Genomic DNA, 22,956 nt, shown 5'->3' with positions numbered 1-22,956 from the left:
ACATCATGTCTCGCTCCATTCACCAACGCCACATTGCACCACAGACTGTCCAGGAATTGACTGATGTTTTAATCAAGGCCTGGGAAAAGATCACTCAGGAGACCATCCACCGCCTCATCAGAGCATGCCCAGGCCTTGTAGGGAGGTCATACAGGCACGTAGAGGTCACACACACTACTGAGCATCATTTTCTTGTCTTGAGGCATTTTCACTGATGCTGGATCAGCCTGTAATTTGATTTTGAGTATCATTCCAAATCTAGACCTCCATGGGATATTAATTTTGATTTACATTGATCATTTTTATGTTTTATTGTTCTTAATCTCAACGCATTCCATGTAATGAAAAAACATTTGCAACTGGCATAATTAAATCAGTGATATCTAGGATGTGGTATTTTGGTTTTCCCTTTATTTATTATTTGAGCAGTGTATATTTACTTCCCATTATTATGTTTACTTTACATCACATTGTTATGTTAACTCCACATCACATTATTATATTTACATCGCATCACATTGTTATATTTACATCGCATCACATTGTTATATTTACTCCACATCACATTGTTATATTTACATCGCATCACATTGTTATATTTACATCGCATCACATTGTTATATTTACATCGCATCACATTGTTATATTTACATCGCATCACATTGTTATATTTACTTTGCATCACATTGTTAAGTTTACTTCACATCACGTTGTTCTATTTACTTCACATCATATTGCTAAACTTACCTGCCTTCTTTTCCAAACTTTTCCTGGCAACTAACAGGCCTTGTCATGTCCCACGATTTGGGAATTATATAACATTGTATTATGATTGTATTATTGCTATTATATTGCAATGCAATCAGTTCGCCTTTTGAAGTTTGTCCTGTCTGTCTCTCCATAGTCTAGCACTCATGTAGATAACCCCTCCCTTCTTCTTGTATTTAACCATTGTCTCATGTTCATTCTCTGAACATCCCTGATTCGGAATCATCTTTTCACCTGCTGCTGCTGTCACTGTGGGAATAATAGAAGAATTCAGGCTCTACTGGAATCTCTATGCCTCTGCTGCTGAGTTGACAGTGTCTGATAAAGTCCTTGGTGTGAGTACTCGTTCAATATAGACATTCATAGAAACTCTGTCTAGGGAGCTCCACACTCGCAGCCTAGTTATAGAGTCAGAAAAGGCTTCCTTCTTGCTCTAAACCACTGGGTCCCAGGTATGCCAGGCATGTCTTTGAATTAACCCCATCTATGACAAGATGTTCTTTTCATCCATGACAGTATTTTTTATTTGAGCCCCTGTGCAGCTGAAAGCTGATGGGTACATCAGGTCCGCTGAGGCGCTCGTCTGCTTGCAGCATTTACATTTGAAGAGGCCGGTTTGTATAAAAAGTAAGCCGAGCACTGTTTGGCTGATCCCCGGCCAACTAGCGCTAGGCTGCATTACCACACACAGGCAGGGCAGTGATCGCTCCCGCTCTCAGGTGCAGATGTGGTAATTGTGCACTGATTGGCTGATAGCTCATCAGTGCACAGGGCAGTACTACAGAGCTTCTCCCTGCTGATGCCCCCAGTGATGGAGCCAGCAGGGGGAGCGGCAATTTGTATACCATGTCGCCACTAAATACAGCGATGGTAGATATGTTACTGCTGAATACTCTGCTAAATTGTGACCCCTGCAGAGAATTTTTTAGGCTGCCATGATCATAGTAAAAGCAGTCCTCTTTGCACCCAATTGAGCATGGGCACCGCTTGCCCACCCGTAGATATGCTCCGGTCCTGGCCGCTAGACTGATTAGATTTCACAATTTCATATCGCAAACCAGCAGATTACCAGAGTAAAAAGAGAAAATCCAACCAGCTCACCTGATGCAGCTTGTGGTGTGTGGGAGCAAGGAAACATGTAGTCCAGCATGTGTTCAATCAAGAAGAAAAGGAAAAAAAATCCCAGCTTCCAAAAGATCCATATTTTATTATTAAAAGTAGCAAAAAATATTGACAGAGTTTGCATGAATACACAGAGCGACGCGTTTCGAATACTAGACCTGTGTTCTTTTTCAAAAGCTGATGATCAAACTGATACAAAGATCTTTTATACACAGCTTCAGCCAATAAACAGCAATATATACACATGTGTTACATGAAACTGATTAAAATTACCAAATCATGATGAATTAGAATTATGAACACACAAAACGACATGCAATATTATATCACAAAATAGAAAAAGCAGAAAAAAGAAAAATAAGAATACTTTTACATATAAATTGCACACTAATAATGGTACATGATTTCTCTGCGTGCATTTAAACCAGCTGGTTTCAGATGGTCATTGAGAGAGAGTTGAAAAACTTGGATAAAAAAATGGAGAATAATAAAAATGCTAATTTAACCTCCTCTCAATTTAAAGCATAAATGAAATTAATTAATGTCAAATTTAACTGTAAAAATGGCAGACAAAGGAGGTTTGGTGGTGGTGATGGATTCTTCGGTATATTGCAATCAAATTAATCTTTTGTTAGAGGATAATACTACATATACAAAATTAAAAAGTGACCCTACTGTCCAATTTCAGAAAAAAACATTTAAATTGATCGATGAGGGTTTCTCTCTTGGTGTCATAACCAAATCTCAATCTGATTATCTTAAAGTTGATTGTCCTATACTACCTATCATGCATGCTTTGCCAAAGGTCCATAAGGGTATTTGACCGCCACCAATGCGCGCCATTATATCTGGTATAGGCTCTGTCACAGAAACCCCTTCCCTCTGATATTACGCATGTGGATAGGGAATTAGTGCAGCAGTCAGCGCCAGTCAGTGGCAAGCCTTAGGCCACTGTGCACACCGCACCTCTTCTCTAGCGTCCGACATTGCGCCTGCCTCCTAGCTTTGTCGTCTAGCGGCCGTGCCCTACGCCGCGCTGCAGTTGCAGCCCTCCTTGGCGCCCGCAGTAGCGACGCCGCACACACGGTAGGTCTAGACGGACGCAGCTCCTCTGCCTTCGGTCCTGCTCCTGTGACCAGACACCGTGTGTGCATTTCCCTGTGGTCTGTGACACTAACAGGCTCGGCGTTTTCGTATGTTTATGTTGCTTCTCCTCTGTGTGTGAACAGAGCCCGCTTTGCGCACTTCGGGTGAAGTCTAACCCATGCGCATTACACCGCCATATTGCTCGTCTGTCATTACCTAGCAGTGGTGTAACACCTACTGCACGGTGGACCCCGAGCGGCGAACGCACTTTATTATTTATTTTTATTTAGTGCGTTCCGCCGTTCCTAACAATGAGAGAATAGAAGCACACTGTGAGGAGCAGATTGAGAACAACATTTTTCCATCGTCTCCAGTGTGTGAGTCAGCGGAAAATTGGACTGCACTCAGATGTCATCTGTTTGCAGTCTGCTTCTGTTATGCATTTTCCCCCTTATTTGATGCATTTTTGGTGTGGATATGAAGCCACGTTTTTAACCGGGGACTGTACTTTAGGGCTCAGGAGGGAGTGGAAAGTCATTTTGGATAGCCGAATAGTGCGGTGATGAGGGTGGTGAAGTAGACTTGTTTGACCAGATGATGAGCAGAGTTATCAGATTTGAGCATGAACTCATAGTGGATAAAGTTTTCTGCCGATCGTGATTTTTCTCCACTGATGCTTAGCACACCTTGAGCAATGCTCTAAAAAATGTGGTTGCAGCGTGCTCCGTTGTAACTGTCATCTGTGTGGAGTCTTCTCCATTTTATTGTTTTCTGAAAGGCTGTATAAATGCTGGATTGCTGGTGGTGCCGCCTGTCATGTCCCACGACTTGGGAAATCATTTAATATTTGCATTGTTTGTGTTGCATCATCTGTTGCTAGGCAGAAGTTTGCCTTTCCCTGTATTTTGTTCCAACTCTCTCCCTGTAGTCCTGTGATGTATGTTTGTTCCCTCCTTCATTCTCCATTTTGTGATCGTCCCTCCATCTGTATGCATCCTGTTGCATGTGCTCTGAAGAATATTCCTTTTTACCTGCTGCTTTCATCATAATACAAGAATTTCAGTTAAAGCATCCCTCTTTTCCTGGAGTCTTCTTACATGAGATCGTGGCTGAGTTAAGCTGTCTGATTAATCGGTATGAACGTGAGTACAGGTCGATACGGAAAGGGCCCAGAAAGAGAGGTCTATCCAGGCACCATACGTTCTACATATCCATGAGTCAGAACAGTAAAAAGGAATAACCTGCCTTCAGAGACAGTAACTCAAGGTCTGTGCTGAATCTCAGTGGAAAAGGACATTTTCCAGATAGACTGTAACCCAGTTCCAGCCAGACCCCAGCGTGCATAGAAGCCACACTGCAGCTGAACAGAGAGGAATATAACTCCCATCATTACGCAAGACCCTGCAGCTGCTCCAGCATTAGATACAAAGTATCAACTCTGTGCAGAGTCTGTGTATTTCCTGTTGCTGAACAGTGAGAAGTATAACCCTCATCATCCACTCTTCCTGCCTGCAATCTAATCATGTCTGAAGCAAGGAATACAATGTCCCTACCAGACTTACAAGCACAGGAAAGAGACCCAGACCCCCATCCACCATCTAGCGAAAGGGGAAAACGTACAGTCAAACCCACATGGAAAGTCATGGAGAATCTAGAGACTGCAAAATGTGAATTATATAGTGATGTGTCCTCAGTATGGAAGAAAGTGCTGAGTCATATAGACACTGCATCAAGGCCTGCTTCTCATGAGTTACCACCAGAGTGAGTCCTAGAACAATTATGCACTGCATACCAAATGTATATGGAGAAGAGTGACCAATATATTATTCTCCTGAAGAAACTGAATCTCCCAGAGACTTTAAACGAATTGCAAGGTTTCCAGCAGCTTAATTCTGAAAGAGACTGCACTGTATGTGACATTAAAGCCAAGATAGAGGCTAGAATCGCACGAACACCAGATGCATCAACTTGCTCATCCAAATCGTGTAAGCACTCAAAACGTTCATCTAGGTCAAGTTCATCAAAATATTCTACTCTTACTGAGCAGCTTATAAGAGCACGTGCTAAGGCTGAAACTACTAAGGTACAAGCTGCCTTTGCACAAAAGAGAGCAGAAATGGATGCAGCTGCTGCACAAAAGAGAGCAGAAATGGATGCAGCTGCTGCACAAAAGAGAGCAGAAATGGATGCAGCTTCTGCACAAAAGAGAGCAGAAATGGATGCAGCTGCTGCACAAAATAGAGCAGAAATGGATGCTGAAGCAGCACGCATGGAAGCTCTAGAGAAGGAATGTGAGCATGCAACAGCCATGGCAGAATTAAAGGTACTCGAGCAGGCTATCAGTGGGAGTCAAAGAGACAGCGTCAGTTTGTGTGAAATGGAGGCAGAAGACCCTATTGAACGCACAAGAGACTACGTGCTAAGCCAAGATGGCGAACCGCAGATCATCACTAACACTCCTGATGGTGTTGACGCTTCTCCAGAGCACCAGGATGCCGATCCACTTACAGAAACCTGCATTCAAGGTCAGTACAATGCTCCCAAACTTGAACTTCCTTCATATTCCAGTATGCGCCAAAACCCTGCATCTCACCAAACTCCACAGGCTAATACCTACATGCAACCCAATATGCCGGCAGGTCATTATACCCTCGACAACCACACAGTGCCACCTCCGCAGGTAGCAGAAACTATACCCACCAAACCAGTTGCTGGACTAAATGCATATGCCACTCCATACTTCCCCATGTTTCAAGGCCAAGACGTCTCCACCCCTATGTACAACACCGCTCAGCCTACAATTGTGCATCCTAAGTCAGAAAGAACAGACATGTCCGACTTCGCAAGGTACATGATTCGCCGTGAACTTACTAAAACCGGTCTCACAAGGTTCGACGACCAACCTGAAAATTACAGAGGTTGGAAAAGTGCCTTTAGAACCGTAACTAGTGACCTCGGCATCACTGCTGCGGAAGAGCTGGACCTGCTGATCAGATGGTTAGGACCACAATCCACAGAGCGTGTCAAGAGACTCAGGTCTGTACATATCAGTAATCCAACGGCTGGTCTCATGGCTGCATGGGAAAGACTAGAGAGAAACTTTGGCAGTCCAGAAGCCATAGAGGATGCACTGTTCAAGCGACTGCAGAGTTTTCCAAAGATATCAAGCAAGGACAGTTCAAAGTTCCTAGAGCTCAGTGACCTGCTGTTAGAGCTCCAGCTGGCCAAGGCAGACACCCACCTACCTGGCCTCAGCTACCTGGACACTGCTCGTGGAGTAAACCCCATTATCTCCAAGCTACCATACAATGTACAAGAGAAGTGGACTGCAATAGGGTCAAAATACAAGAAAGACCATCAAGTGTCATTTCCTCCATTCTCCTACTTCTGTGAGTTTATAAAAGACATTGCAGAGCGTAAGAACGACCCAAGCTTTTCCTACGGAGAATCCAGTGGCCCAGCTTCACCTAATTCTAAATACGTGAGCACACGCTAGAATGACAGAAACCGCAGGGGTCCAGTGTCAGTGAAGAAGACGGATATTCTTCCCTTACCAACATCAGCCCCAGGCAAGAACAAGGGTGAAAAGATAGAGAACCCAAATCGTGAGTGTCCCATCCACAAGAAGCCACATCCCTTAAAAAAGTGCATCGGCTTCAGGAAGAAACCGCTCAAAGAACGCAAGGAACTTCTAAAGAAGTTCGGGGTATGCTACAGATGTTGTGCTTCTACTGAACACCTTGCTAAAGACTGTAAAACTACAATTAAGTGTATGGAGTGTGACAGTGAGGATCACATACAAGCACTCCACCCATACCGTCCTGACTCTACACGTACTCCTTCCCCCACCACGAGCCATGGCGGGGAGGACGCAGCTCAAACTGCAAGTCATACCACAATATCTTCTTCATGCACAGAAGTCTGCGGAGAAGGTCTCTGGGACAAGTCCTGTGCGAAGATTTGTCTGGTGAACGTATATCCCAACGGTCACCCAGAGAAAGCCGTGAAGGTGTACGTCCTCTTGGATGATCAGAGCAACCGATCACTTGCAAGGTCAGAACTCTTTGATATGTTTAACTTAAAGGGAAATGCTTACCCTTACACCTTAAGTACCTGCAGCGGTGTTACAGAGGTCTCTGGGAGAAGGGCCAGTGGTCTTATAGCGACATCCCTCGAAAACACCGTAGAGATACCCTTACCTACACTTGTCGAGTGCAACCAGATTCCATCCAATCGAGAAGAGATCCCAACACCAGAGGCTGCTCTTCATCACCCACATCTCAAGGGGATAGCAAACAAGATACCAGCCCTCAACAATAGCGCAGATATCCTGATTCTGCTTGGCAGAGACATTCTCCGGCTGCACAAGGTACGTCAGCAAATTAACGGACCACATGACGCACCATTTGCCCAACGCTTTGATCTAGGCTGGGTAATTATAGGCGATGTTTGCATACACAAGATGAAGAGACCTAATAACATCTCCTCTTACAAAACACACATCTTGCCAAATGGTCGCAGCACTCATTTTCAGCCATGCCCACATCATTACTGGGTGAAAGAGAAAGTGAGCAACACCAAGAGGCAACAGGAATCCTTCAACAACATGAACATGCTCCAGCCCTGGGACGAAAACCTCGGGTCAACAGTGTTCGATTCCACAAATGAAGACAACAAGTTAGCACCCACAAGGGAAGATAAAGAATTCATAAAGGTTATGGACAAAGAATTTGTTCAAGATGACTCCAACAGTTGGGTAGCTCCTTTACCCTTTTGTTTCCCAAGAGCGAGGTTGCCGAACAACCTGCAGCAAGCAACTGCAAGGTTCTCATCCTTAAAGCGTACCCTAAAGAGGAAACCAGAGATGGAGAAGCATTTCATTGACTTTATGCAGAACATCTTTGACAGAGATCATGCTGAACCTGCGCCACCACTGAAGGAAGGAGAAGAATGTTGGTACCTTCCATCCTTTGGTGTCTATCACCCTCACAAGCCTAACCAGATCAGAGTGGTGTTTGACTCCAGTGCGCAGTATGAAGGCCTCTCTCAACAACCTGCTACTAACTGGACCCAACCTGAACAACAGGCTCCTTGGAGTATTGATCCGCTACAGACAAGAACCTGTTGCTATAATGGCCGACATCCAGCAGATGTTTCATTGCTTCATCATGAAGGAAGACAGCAGAAACTATCTTAGGTTCCTATGGCACAAAGACAACAATGTCAACAATCAAGTCATAGACTACCGGATGAAGGTCCATGTCTTCGGCAACAGTCCTTCACCTGCTGTGGCGATCTACGGACTGAGACGGACAGCCCAGGAAGGTGAGAGAGAGTACGGATCCGATGCTCATCAATTCGTAGAGAAGAACTTCTACGTAGACGACGGGCTCAAGTCCTTGCCCACAAGTTAAGAGGCAATTAACCTACTCTCCAGGACACAGGAAATGCTATCCACATCAAACCTCAGACTCCACAAGATCATCTCTAACAGTCAAGAGGTAATGAGCGCGTTTCCATCTGAGGACCATGCCACGAACCTAAAGGACCTCAACCTAGGTTCTGATGTTCCTCCCACACAGCGCAGCCTTGGTCTACTGTGGGATATCAAACAGGACACCTTCACCTTCCAAGTGTCGCCCTGTGACAAACCCTTTACCAAACGAGGAGTCCTATCTGTCATAAACAGCATCTACGATCCTCTCGGGTTTGTAGCACCCATCACTATTCAAGGCAAGATACTGTTAAGACAGCTCACTGCCGAGAACACTGATTGGGACACCCCGCTGCCGACTCAGAAACAGCAAAGGTGGGAGACATGGAAGAAGTCCTTGAAGTTCTTAGAGCAACTCCAAGTCCCACGTTGTTATTCTCCAAGATCATCTTTGGCTGCAATCAGAAGAGAAGTCCATATTTTCTGTGATGCATCTACAGAAGCCATAGCCGCAGTAGCTTATCTGAAGACCTTAGAAGCTAATAAGGTGCATTGTGGTTTCATCCTGGGTAAGGCCAAATTAACCCCGAAGCCTGCACACTCTGTACCCAGACTCGAACTTTGCGCTGCAGTACTGGCAGTAGAAATTGCTGAAGTTGTAAGAGACGAAATGGACATTGCAATTGATTCCTTTACCTTCTATGGAGACCTTGTTCTCTTAAAAGACAAAGAGGCTCATCGTAACGACTGGCCAATGGGTCTTATCACCAAGGTCATGCCCAGCGAGGACGGAAAGACGCGTAAGACAGAAGTTAAGGTGACAAAAGGGGGCTCTACCCGAACCTTCCTCCGTCCGGTCACCGATCTCGTGCTGCTACTGCCAAAGGAGGACGTCACATGAACTGAACATTGCTCCTGGATGTTGCTCACGGCGGGGAGCATTCCTCCTCATTCCCCAGTTTTTTATTGAACATTGACATTTTCCATTGGGTTGCTGGGTTGGTGGAAGAGTTGGCATGTTTGCGGCTTCCCCAATCCGAAGATGGGTTTAATAGACTTGGACTTATCTTCCGGTGTGATCTACGGGTCAACAACAACGAGTTGGACTTTAAAAATGTTTATTATTGCATGCATGTTTTTCTTTTCTCTTGTTTTTCAGGTTCGAACGACTTCGAAGAATTAAGGACATCATGAAATCCAAGGATTTCAGACGGGGAGTGTCATGTCCCACGACTTGGGAAATCATTTAATATTTGCATTGTTTGTGTTGCATCATCTGTTGCTAGGCAGAAGTTTGCCTTTCCCTGTATTTTGTTCCAACTCTCTCCCTGTAGTCCTGTGATGTATGTTTGTTCCCTCCTTCATTCTCCATTTTGTGATCGTCCCTCCATCTGTATGCATCCTGTTGCATGTGCTCTGAAGAATATTCCTTTTTACCTGCTGCTTTCATCATAATACAAGAATTTCAGTTAAAGCATCCCTCTTTTCCTGGAGTCTTCTTACATGAGATCGTGGCTGAGTTAAGCTGTCTGATTAATCGGTATGAACGTGAGTACAGGTCGATACGGAAAGGGCCCAGAAAGAGAGGTCTATCCAGGCACCATACGTTCTACATATCCATGAGTCAGAACACCGCCATTGTGCTCTGACTAGCGTAGGGACAGGATGCTGCTCAAGTGAGGGACAGTGTAAAAGAAATAAATAATTTAAAAAATAGGAAAGTAGACAGCTGTGAGCTGGTCTTATTATCCTGGGAAAGAGCCAAATATCCATGGAGTTCCCCAGCCTATTAATATCAGCCCCCAGCTGTCTGCTTTGCCTTTGCTGGTTATTAAAAGTGGGGGGCCCAAAAAAATGAACTGGTTGGTGTAACTAGTTAAGGCAAAGCAGACAGCTTGGGGTTGATATTGATAGACTGTGAAGATCCATGGATATTGGCCTATTCCTAGCCTAATAAGACCAGTCTTCAGCCACCCCAGAAATGGCACATCCATTAGATACGTCAGTTCTCGTGCTTAGCCTCAGCCCTTCCTGATTGACCTGGTGTGGTGGTAATTGGGGTAATCCTTTTTGGGGTTTATGTCAGCTGTGTAATGTCAGCTAGCATCAAGCCCAGGGGTTAGTAATGGAGAGGCATCTATCAGACACCCATATTACAAACCTCATATTTAAATATAAAAAGACACACACAGGAAAAAAGTTCATTTCAATAAAAACTCCCCCATACATTCTCTGGTTTACCCATTTATTATTAAAAAATAATCCCAGCAACTACTGTATAATCCATTGTGGTTCCCACGACGTCCAACATATCTCTCCTGCTATCAATGGAGCGTCGTTCTGAGAACAATACTTCAAAGGTTACTCATAGTCATGTCTCACGAGTGATGATGTCAATAACACCACTGCCCGTGAGACATGACTAAGAGTAATTTATGGAGCCTTGGTGCCATAGGTCACTCCCGATCCTGTCAGTAACGTCATTGCAAGCGAGACATAACGGGAATGACCTATGGAGACTCGACTCTATAGGTCACTCCTGGTCATGTCTCATGGGCGATGACATTACTAATGTCATCGCTTATGACACTTGACCACGAGTAACCAATGGAGCCTCGAGAAACTTGACTGAAACTAGATCTGAATAAATTCTTTTGGTGGACTAAATTGAAAACATATAGTATTTTGATGAACAACTTGCTTTTCAACGTATAGTGCAACTAGAGGCAATACTTAGAATAAATTATGTAGATCTCTTGCTCATTAATAATAATAAATAATCTTTATTTTTTTATAGCGTTAACCTATTCCGCAGCGCTCACAATCTACATTCCCTATCAGTATGTCTTTGGAATGTGGGAGGAAACCGGAGAACCTGGAGGAAACCCACGCAAACATGGGGAGAACATACAATCTTGGTGGGATTTGAACTCAGTACTCAAGCGCTGCAAGGCTGCAGTGCTTACCACTGAGCCACCGTGCTTCCCTTACGCCTCCTACCTCACTACCACCCAAAGATACATTCATCATGGTAGTGGTAGATAGTAATCGATAAAGGAACAAGAAAAAGGAATTTTGCTCGGTCATCTGAATATGACTAAGGATGAACTTCAGGCTATGAGTTATCTTTTCCATGGCTATGATGATTTCACCATCAAACCCACTGACAAGAGAGGGTAAGTCGTGGTCATGTGCCACAATGTGCTACAAGTTCCAACAGTAAAATTACCCTGCCTCCCTAGTGGCTTTTTACAGCATAAGGGAAGAGTTCTCTTTTTGGACAGGAACTCCTTAGGCTATGTCCAATAAACATCTGTTAGGCTGGTTTCACATTTGCGTTTTTTTGCGCTGGAAAAAAACGCATACGTGCGCATGCGTTTTTTCCCCTATATTTAACATGGGTGCGCATACCTGCGCGCTGGCTTGCGCACGTATGCGATTTTCATGCGCTGCGTTTTTTTGGGGTGTGCGTTGGTATTTTCCAGACGCAGCATGTTGCATTTTTTGGCCCTGCAAAAAAGCGCATGCGCACATATGCGCACGTTTTGTGCTAAAAATGGCCATTATAGCCTATGGGTGCGCATATGTGCGCATTGGCATGCTTATGTATGCGTTTTTTTGCACATGCGTTTTTTTATTTTAACCATGGAATTTAGGGGTTTGGGTTAGAGTTAGGGTTAGTTAAAGGGGTTTAGGGTTAGGGTTAGGGTCAGGGTCAGGGTTAGGGTTGGGGTTAGGGTCAGGGTTAGGGTTAAGTATGGTTTGGTTAAGGGTTAGGGTCAGGGTTAGGGTTAGGGTTAGTTAGGGTTAGGGTTAGTTAGGGTTAGGGATAGGGTTAGGGTTAGGGTTAGGGTCAGGGTTAGGGTTAGGGTTAGTTAGGGTTAGGGTTAGGGTTAGGGTTAGGGTCAGGGTTAGGGTTAAGTATGGTTTGGTTAAGGGTTAGGGTCAGGGTTAGGGTCAGGGTTAGGGTTAGTTAGGGTTTAGGGTTTGGGTTAGGGTTAAGTATGGTTTGGTTAAGGGTTAGGGTCAGGGTTAGGTTCAGGGTTAGGGTTAGGGTTAGTTAGGGTTTAGGGTTTGGGTTAGGGTTAAGTATGGTTTGGTTAAGGGTTAGGGTCAGGGTTAGGGTTAGGGTTAGTTAGGGTTAGGGTTAGGGTTAGGGTCAGGGTTAGGGCTAGTAAAGTCATGGTTTGGGTTAGTGTGAGGGGCCACCCTAATGTTGGAAAAAAACGCAAACGCGGTAAAAACGCACTAAAAACGCATACAAACGCATAAAAACGCTGCGTTTTTTTCATGCATGCTCATAAAAATGCTTGAAAAAAACGCAGCAGTTGTATGCTTTTGTATGCGTTTTTTTAATGCGTTTTTTTGCGGGAAAAACGCGCTGCAAAAAAAAGCAAGTGTGAAACTAGCCTTAGACACAACTTTTTGTGTTCAGCTAAAAAAAACTGATTTCAACTGGATCCATTTTTTTAACTAGAAGTCTATGCAAAAATGATCGGTTAAAAACCCATCTTATTGACAAAAGAGGCTAGTGGAGATGTAAAGGTTGGGCAGGGCAGTAGTCGTGGCTGAGGTTGTTGGGCATTATGTACCCTGGCCTTTCTCTACCTGAAAAAGGTGCTTCTTATTCTGCATTCTTCAATCAGTACTCACTGTGCTGTCAGTGTCCCCTTTTCCGTGCTGGTATGAAGCGGCTTCTGAATCCCAATGAATAGAGACACAGTCCAGGGTAACTCTTAACCGAACAATTTTATTCACTTCAGGACACAGTACATCCAAGTAGTTTCCAGCATTCCCATCACAGTAGATACTGCACATCACTTCATCTTTCCCTTCACTGTTTCCTTTGTCACTAAGTGTTTCCGCTGGACGGACTGTCTCCCATTCATTTTGCCCCAGACATAAGAGATTCAGCCCCCGAAGCTATCCGTCACATTCTGGAGCGACCTGTCCATACACTTTTACGGTGACCTTTTGCATTCCTCTTCTTCCTCTCTCCCCCTCTCTACGGATGGATCTGCTATTCCTTGCTCTTCTCTGTGTATCCTGGATGGCTGGGCACTCGCTTGAATGTTACGGGGTAATTGGGCAGCCCGGGCCTATAGCCCACCCGAGTGGGTCGCCCTCCCAGGGCTGCGGGGTTACTCGGTACCAGGCCGGTCTCAGCGGGTGGTGTGTCACAGCAGCGGTGACCCTGTCCGTGGCCCTGGGCGCCCAAGTAATGGCGGGATAATGCTTATGGTGGAATGTAGTTAATGGAATAGTTTGTGATGCCACCTGTGGTGTTCGGCAAGTGGGATGTTAGGCCGACGCTGCAGACAGATCCTCTGGGACAGATGGTGTGGTGCAGCAGTGATGTTATAGCCCTCCACAGGCAGGGCTGTTGTCCCAGGACAGAATAGGTGAAGTGACACTTAGATGGTGTAGTGTCTGGAGCAGGGGATGCAGCAGTGCCAAGCAGGCGGACGCAAGAAGGAATGGGGGACACCAAGGCATGTAGTTCCAAAGCTTTACTCACAGTCTGTAGTGCCCGCTTCCGTGCCGTGTCCTCCGGGTCAGGGACTCAGTCAACCTCCAGGCAAGATGGAATGCTCCCTTCCAACACTCCGCCAACTTATGTACCTTTTCTGAACGTCTCCTCTATAGCGCCTTTTAGTGTGAAGATCTTCTAGTACTGAGTTACACTGGAGTTCCTCCTATCAGATGTTCCCAAGAACTCTACTTGTACGGCAGACAGCTGTAGCCTGCTTCGAGGACTCCTTACTCCTGAGTCCCGGCTCTCTATCCGTGTTGCTGTTGTGCCCCCAAGTCTTAGATGGGAGTAGTGCATTTACAGCCCACTACTCCACCGGTGTCTGCTGCAGAACCATTAGTGTCCATACAACCCTGGGGACTGGGCCCCGGCCTTGCGCTTAGAACTTCTAGGCAGGGTTTTCTCCTAACCCACGTCCTCTGTGTTCCCTTTTCTCCTACGTTCCGTACTTGTCTTTCTCTCTCATGGAAGCTCAGGCTTCAGTTCAATGTCTTTCTCTTTCTTCCCTTTCCCGTGCCAGCAGACCCGGGTCACTCAGGCCTGCTGCAGCACTCCTTCCTCCATCCCTCTTCCAGGGATCCCCACTCCTCTCCGAGTGGCTTGCTCTCTCCGACTCTCCTTCAGACTCTCTCACAGACTGACTTGTAATCCTAAACCTTCCCACTCTTTTATGTATTCTCAACTCCACCCACCTCCCAGCATGTTTAGTGTTCCGAGCAGGGAACCACCAAAGGTGCTCTGCTTCTCTCTAAGCAAGGAGCCGCAATGTGGTTTTGCTGAACTACTCTATTGTGTGGGGTGCGAGTGTTGGAGCGTGGTCAGGAGTTCCCACCTTACCTGGATGGTGGGGCACCACACCTTAGGAGAAGGTGCAGTACCTCTGTGGCAACTGAGCCTCAGGGGCACCACATACCCCTCCTGTTAAACACAGCACGTCCGCGGGCTGCAAGGCAAACAAAGTTGACAATTCAGGAACATACAAAATTTTTGTAATGCTGAATAAACATTTCTTATACTAAACTTCCCAATGTGAGAGGCACTCATTCTTGAACGTTGCAAACAATTCTTAATTAACTATCTAAAATTCTAAGTCAAAAGTGCAATTTTCCATACAATACTCATTTCAAAGTGCTATTGTCTGTTACTCACTATCACTTCAGTATTCTTCATCAACACATTTCTTTTCACCTCTAGTGCACATTTTCTACTCTCTCTTAACTCTGAGTGACAACCGTAGTGACATTTTCAATTCTTTATTAGTCTCTATCCAAATCTCTCATCTCTTTATTAAAACATTCTATATAAAAGCCATTTACTCTCATAAGACACATCATTATCAAATACTTTACATTAAAATGTTCAATTATTCTTGTAAGTGCTGAACACTGCTCCCAGCCGGGATCTCTTGCAGTGTCCTTTGATGAGGTAGAACTTATCTTCGCAAAGTGTCCTATGAAAAACCAAGAGAGGGCACCTAAAGAGGTGCAACTATTTCCAATTACAGTTCTGGACCATTCAGCGGTCATGATCTCTGCAGTTCAATGGAAATTCTGCCAACAAAACAGGGCAACACTGGAAAAACATGATGCATAAACAAAAATAACTTTAAAGCACAACAGTGCAAATATCCTCCTGGGTAACGAGATTAATGATTGTTGTTCCCTCCTGGGGTTCTGGAAGCTGCTGATTGGGAACTGCTACCAGATACTTTGGGTGTCTTCATCCTGTTGCTGGTTGCTTGAGTTCTGGTGCTCTGATGCGTGGCCTAGCACCGAGGGATGCCTCAGCTTGTCGGCGCTGATAGGCGACTACATGGGGACTTGGCAGCCAAGGGATCCCGAGGTCACTATCCCACAGCGACCTAGACTCCTCCAATCCCCGAAGATGCCGAATCGTGCGCGCCTGTTCCAGCCGTACCCTCCTCAGTAGGGACCTCCTCCACCTCCACATCTCTGACAGTCCAGTGCCCCCAGCCGACTCTTCCAACTGCCCCATTTCGAGATCCCACAAGCCAGCCTCTGACAACGTGAAGTCGGGGGGCAACCCATTAGGAGGGCCGGGGTATATACAGTGGGGCAAAAAAGTATTTAGTCAGTCAGCAATAGTGCAAGTTCCACCACTTAAAAAGATGAGAGGCGTCTGTAATTTACATCATAGGTAGACCTCAACTATGGGAGACAAAATGAGAAAAAAAAATCCAGAAAATCACATTGTCTGTTTTTTTTCATTTTATTTGCATATTATGGTGGAAAATAAGTATTTGGTCAGAAACAAGCAATCAAGATTTCTGGCTCTCACAGACCTGTAACTTCTTCTTTAAGAGTCTCCTCTTTCCTCCACTCATTACCTGTAGTAATGGCACCTGTTTAAACTTGTTATCAGTATAAAAAGACACCTGTGCACACCCTCAAACAGTCTGACTCCAAACTCCACTATGGTGAAGACCAAAGAGCTGTAAAGGACACCAGAAACAAAATTGTAGCCCTGCACCAGGCTGGGAAGACTGAATCTGCAATAGCCAACCAGCTTGGAGTGAAGAAATCAACTGTGGGAGCAATAATTAGAAAATGGAAGACATACAAGACCACTGATAATCTCCCTCGATCTGGTGCTCCACGCAAAATCCCACCCCGTGGGGTCAGAATGATCACAAGAACGGTGAGCAAAAATCCCAGAACCACGCGGGGGGACCTAGTGAATGAACTGCAGAGAGCTGGGACCAATGTAACAAGGCCTACCATAAGTAACACACTACGCCACCATGGACTCAGATCCTGCAGTGCCAGACGTGTCCCACTGCTTAAGCCTGTACATGTCCGGGCCCGTCTGAAGTTTGCTAGAGAGCATTTGGATGATCCAGAGGAGTTTTGGGAGAATGTCCTATGGTCTGATGAAACCAAACTGGAACTGTTTGGTAGAAACACAACTTGTTGTGTTTGGAGGAAAAAGAATACTGAGTTGCATCCATCAAACACCATACCTACTGTAAAGCATGGTGGTGGAAACATCATGCTTTGGGGCTGTTTCTCTGCAAAGGGGTCAGGACGACTGATCCGGGTACATGAAAGAATGAATGGGGCCATGTATCGTGAGATTTTGAGTGCAAACCTCCTTCCATCAGCAAGGGCATTGAAGATGAAACGTGGCTGGGTCTTTCAACATGACAATGATCCAAAGCACACCGCCAGGGCAACAAAGGAGTGGCTTCGTAAGAAGCATTTCAAGGTCCTGGAGTGGCCTAGCCAGTCTCCAGATCTCAACCCTATAGAAAACCTTTGGAGGGAGTTGAAAGTCCGTGTTGCCAAGCGAAAAGCCAAAAACATCACTGCTCTAGAGGAGATCTGCATGGAGGAATGGGCCAACATACCAACAACAGTGTGTGGCAACCTTGTGAAGACTTACAGAAAACGTTTGACCTCTGTCATTGCCAACGAAAGATATATCACAAAGTATTGAGATGAAATTTTGTTTCTGACCAAATACTTATTTTCCACCATAATATGCAAATAAAATGAAAAAAAAACAGACAATGTGATTTTCTGGATTTTTTTTTCTCAGTTTGTCTCCCATAGTTGAGGTCTACCTATGATGTAAATTACAGACGCCTCTCATCTTTTTAAGTGGTGGAACTTGCACTATTGCTGACTGACTAAATACTTTTTTGCCCCACTGTACCTGGTGCCTCCTGGCGGTGCGATCTCTGCTCCGGTGCAGGTGTAGTGGCAGTGGATGCTGGTTGGTGCGATACCGGGGACGGTGGTGGAGCTAAGGGCGGCTCCGGATCCGCAGGGGTCTCCGTAGGGACCTGCGCAGCCGCGTCAGCTCCGGACAGGGGCTTCTCCTCCGCTTCAGCTCCATGTGCAGTGTACAACTCCTCTGGTAGTTGCGGCAAGGAGGGGACAAGGTACACTGCCGGTAGCATGGCAGCGGTCGTCTGCTCCACAGGGTCTGCCTGGAAGAGGTCCGGTGCAGCAGCGGCGGGTACCGGTGTCACGGGTACCGCAGGTGTAGGCCCCTCCAGGGCGTGCTGCAGATTCAATGTCCATAGCGTTTCCTGCCTCAGTTGCAGGCAGCGTGTCAGCTGGGCAATTTTGTCCTCCAGCTGCCGGCGGTCCATCTCCGATACGGGGTTGGAGCCTTCAGCCATGGCGCCAAGGAGATTCGCTTCCCCTCGCTCCACTGGCCTCCTCCCGTCTCTCTCCAAAATGGTGTTCTGATGTTCTTCTTCCTGCCTCGGCCCCTTTCCCACCACTGGCTTCTGCCCCTCCTTCTTGGGGCGGCCTCTTCTTCCAGCGCCTCCATATCAAGCCAGCATATGAACCCCTCGGGGGGTAGGCCATGTCGCTGTCACATAGTAATTCAGGCAGGGGAGGCCCAAGACTTTTCGCGGTCTTTTCCTAGGATCTCCCATCTCGTCACGCCCTTCTTCTCCACGCCAACGGCCATTTTTAATGTTCATTTTACAGTCTATTAAATTGGGTCTTCTGCACATTCTCAAAAGTTTTAAGTCCAAGGCACACAGAACCCGATTGCATCGGGTCTCATCATCCTGTTCGTGACGCCAACTTTGGGTCGCCCTCCCAGGGCTGCGAGGTTACTCAGTACTGGGCCGGTCTCAGCGGGTGTTGTGTCACAGCAGTGGTGACCCGGTCCGTGGCCCTGGGCGCCCAAGTAATGGCGGGATAATGCTTATGGTGAAATGTAGTTAATGGAATAGTTTGTGACGCCATCTGTGGTGTTCGGAAAGTGGGATGTTAGGCTGACGTTGCAGACAGATCCTCTGGGAGAGATGGTGTATTGCAGCAGTGATGTTATAGCCCTCCACAGGCAGGGCTGTTGTCCCAGGGCAGAATAGGTGAAGTGACATTTAGATGGTGTAGTGTCCGGCCCAGGGGATGCAGCAGTGCCAAGCAGGCGGATGCAGGAAGGAATGGAGGACACCAAGGCATGTAGTTCCAAAGCTTTACTCACAGTCTGTAGTGCCCGCTTCCGTGCCGTGTCCTCCGGGTCAGGGACTCAGTCAACCTCCAGGCAAGATGGAATGCTCCCTTCCAACACTCCGCCAACTTATGTACCTTTTCTGAACGTCTCCTCTATAGCGCCTTTTAGTGTGAAGATCTCCAAGTACTGAGTTACACTGGAGTTCCTCCTATCAGATGTTCCCAAGAACTCTACTTGTACGGCAGACAGCTGTAGCCTGCTTCGGGGACTCCTTACTCCTGAGTCCCGGCTCTCTATCCATGCTGCTGTTGTGCCCCCAAGTCTTAGATGGGAGTAGTCCATTTACAGCCCACTACTCCACCGGTGTCTGCTGCAGAACCATTAGTGTCCATACAACCTTGGGGACCGGGCCCCGGCCTTGAGCTTAGAACTTCTAGGCAGGGTTCTCTCCTAACCCACGTCCTCTGTGTTCCCTTTTCTCCTACATTCTGTACTTGTCTTTCTCTCTCATGGAAGCTCAGGCTTCAGTTCAATGTCTTTCTCTTTCTTCCCTTTCCCGTGCCAGCAGACCCGGGTCACTCAGGCCTGCTGCAGCACTCCTTCCTCCATCCCTCTTTCAGGGATCCCCACTCCTCTCCGAGTGGCTTCTCTCCGACTCTCCTTCAGACTCCCTCACAGACTGACTTGTAATCCTAAACCTTCCCACTCTTTTATGTATTCTCAAGTCCACCCACCTCCCAGCACGTTTAGTGTTCCGAGCAGGGAACCACCAAAGGTGCTCTGCTTCTCTCTAAGCAAGGAGCCGCAACGTGGTTTTGCTGAACTACTCTATTGTGTGGGGTGTGAGTGTTGGAGCGTGGTCAGGAGTTCCCACCTTACCTGGATGGTGGGGCACCACACCTTAGGAGAAGGTGCAGTACCTCTGTGGCGACTGAGCCTCAGGGGCGCCACACAAGCACCTAGGGGTATATCCCCTGACTGACTATAACCAGGAAATACTCCTGCCTTACTCCCCAACTAACCCCTCCTACAGTTAACTATATCCTACCCTACTCACTACTATGCACATACTACTGAACTATGTGCCCCATCTAATGGCCACACTACAAACTGCACTGTCCCTATTATATACAAGGTGCAGAAGAATTATAGCATTACACTACACTTCATACATAAGTATATATCAAAGCAAACATTAATTATGCACTTAAGCGGTTAATGAAGTACACTAAACATTGTAACCCCTTACAGAAATATGAAATATAAGCAGAGAATCCCATTCAACTTTACCAACTCAAACACTAGTGCACATATTCTATAAATTATCTGGACAAATTGACACATATTAGGTAGTCAGCTACATTATGTTATGGAGATTATGTAATCTAAAAGATAGGTTGTCCCTGAAAAACCTAAGTCGGTACACAAAGTTTTATTGGCTGTTCAAAAATGAGTACTTACCCCTGCCTGAGGGCCAGTAACTGTGCTCTCATGATGAAAGAAGACTTGTATAGTCATTCTCCCACTCATAAACAGTTTTGGGTGGACATTATTTTGCATGCTAGTCACATTTTGTTTACATTTTCCAATGTCCTTGTCAGTTGTTGTATATGAGTGAAACAACACTTGAATGCAAAATCATCTAACAGCCATGGTACCCTCGAAAGCAAGTGTCCAGACTTCCATGTCTCTAAATATAATGTGAAGATAGGACACACCAAACGGGAATTGACGCTCCAGATCATTGACTATGGTTCTCTCCCCAAACATGGTGGTGACAAAGTAGCAAATATAATAAGTTCTTAGATGGAGTGGATTTACAGTCTTGAATATTCTGAAACTATATGGTTTAAATGTGATTTTCAATTTGAGCTCTGCCCCTGTCGGATGAAGTAGTGGTCTAGTAGTCCCTGGGAGCCTGTTCTCCACCGTCTGTGATTGACAGACTTTAGAAAAATTGTCTCAAATGTCCTTACTGACCTAACCTTCCTTTTCTTTGTGTTTTACAGAGGACTACACCATGTCATGAAATGAACAGAAGACTAACCATCTTTGAAATTCTTCTTGAGCCCTTGTGTGTGTAGGGAAGGTGACCTGACAGACGGAAATGTCTGTATGGAGAAGGGACGGTTTGTGCACTGTAGACGGATGTTTCTAATGACAAAAGGGAAACAGCTGGGAAAACGGAAAAGGAGTGCAGTACCTAAGTTTGGGCAGGAGAGGGTTCTAGACGGTTCCAGTCCTGGGAGAAGCTCAGGAGGAGAAGAGACAGTGAAGGAGAACGAGCAGTAGTGGAGAGCTCGACCAGGGGACTGAGGAGAAAAGAAGTCAGGGGGGTGGTCCCGCCACGAAGAACCGCAGAACGGACGAGGCCCCGGGGGTACCAAATTGACGACGACCTCGGACTGGTGAATCGCTGGCGGTAGATAGGCCTAGGGCAGCCCCAGTAAAAGAGCCGCGAGGAACGTCACTACGACAGAAGGAAGGTGCAGGTACCCGGGCCTGGATACGGAGAGCTGTGAAGGTGCTGCGGTGTATTGCTACGGTCGTCAGGAGGACGGCCAATAAACTCGGACCTGTTGTACCTGAAAATCTGCCTCCGTCTCGTCTCTGTGTCATCTGTGCGCGGTAAGCAGTGGACCACCCCTCAATCTGGCCCTTACTACATGTGTATTATCTCTGTAAAGTTCATAGCAAATAACTTAACATTTTTTTTCTCCTTTGGATGCCAAGTGCAACTTCATGTGGAGATTTTTGCCATTTCACTCAGTACTAATGTGTCTTACCCATCCTTTGATGTAGAAAGTTATGCTAATATTTGGACTGATTTGTTTTATTTTTGTTCTTTTTGTAATTTTGTGCAATTCTTTTTAATATTGTGACCTTGATCAGATAAAATGAGACATTACCATCAGTTAATTTGCCCATCCGAATCATTTCTCATGCAAGCGCACATGCGCAGGTCATGTAGACGACAATAGTGATGTGACCATACCGCAAGCACTTTTGCTTACTGCCCCCTAATCTATGCGCTCTCTTCACATCATTACTAAGTGTACTTAACCTATCCACTGTCTGATGGGGGCGCTACGCACTAACTTGTTAGGAATGTTAAACATGCTGCTAGAGAAGTCAGGATTCTGAATATATTATTGTAGTAGTTCAGCTCACCCATCGGTACACGGAGGTAGAAAACAGGACCACTGTCTCTTTAAATCTTCTGTTGGTTTATTATATAGACGGCATAAAAAAAAAACATGAAGGAAAAAATAAACACAGTCCTTAAGGCAAAACAAGAAAACAAAATATTGTAACACATTCCATACATCTTTGGAGACCTGCTCACTCTGGAGAAACACAGGGATAGCACAGGTTCAGACTTTCCTCCTCAGGACTCAAACCGATGGAGATTCTCTTTCCAGCGCTACTGACCTCTGACTGACTCTGGAGGCCAGCTACTTAAGCCCCAGAGATAAGGTGGACATCCTCCCCTCTATGGTTGTCAACAAAAAAAAGCCGTTTAACAAATTGTCTGTTAACCCCTTGCAACACTTAATGTGGGTGTCTCATCACTGAAGCCATTAACCTCAGTGAAACGTATCTTCCCTCCAGCGCACTGCCCGTTTGTCACATTATGTAGTGCATGTTTTTCCATTCACGTTTTTACATCTATTTAAAATGTTGGAGAATTGATCAATTTACCTTTGTACACTGTAATGCAATAACTTTGTAATACTGTATATGAACTTCACATTGTGTCATTCCATATGGATAATGTAGGCATTAGACTTATGGTACACTGTAAACATGGATGAATAAACAAACCCTACACTTTGGAGTGTTGTATCTTTTTCAATATTGTATATTGAAAAATTAGTTCTTCGTAACCATCTGATATGTAGAACCCCCAACTGTGACTAGTGTGGCTTTTTTTTGTATAATATATATATATTGCTGTGAAAAAGTTTTAGGCAGGTGTAGAAAGAATGCTACAGAGTAAGAATGCTTTGAAATATAGAGTGTTAGTTAGGGATGAGGGGACACATGGATGTTCTGGCTCATTGAGTTTGGC

The 22,956-nt window shown here is 45.7% G+C and overlaps 1 long non-coding RNA gene across 1 annotated transcript; it reads left to right on the top strand.

Moving 5' to 3' along the window:
- The first annotated feature begins 979 nt into the window (after positions 1–979).
- On the top strand, positions 980–22,720 carry LOC141053064 (uncharacterized). Its single transcript, XR_012220954.1, has 3 exons — positions 980–1,103; positions 11,208–11,586; positions 20,894–22,720. It is a non-coding gene; the product is annotated as an uncharacterized lncRNA (long non-coding RNA).
- The last annotated feature ends 236 nt before the right edge of the window (positions 22,721–22,956 follow it).

This window comes from Dendrobates tinctorius, unplaced genomic scaffold, assembly GCF_039654945.1.
Source record: "Dendrobates tinctorius isolate UK_male_01 unplaced genomic scaffold, ASM3965494v1 ptg000165l, whole genome shotgun sequence".
Taxonomy (NCBI): Eukaryota; Metazoa; Chordata; class Amphibia; order Anura; family Dendrobatidae; genus Dendrobates; species Dendrobates tinctorius.
Note: the sequence above shows the minus strand (reverse complement) of the source record. Positions and strands in the feature narration are given on the sequence as shown.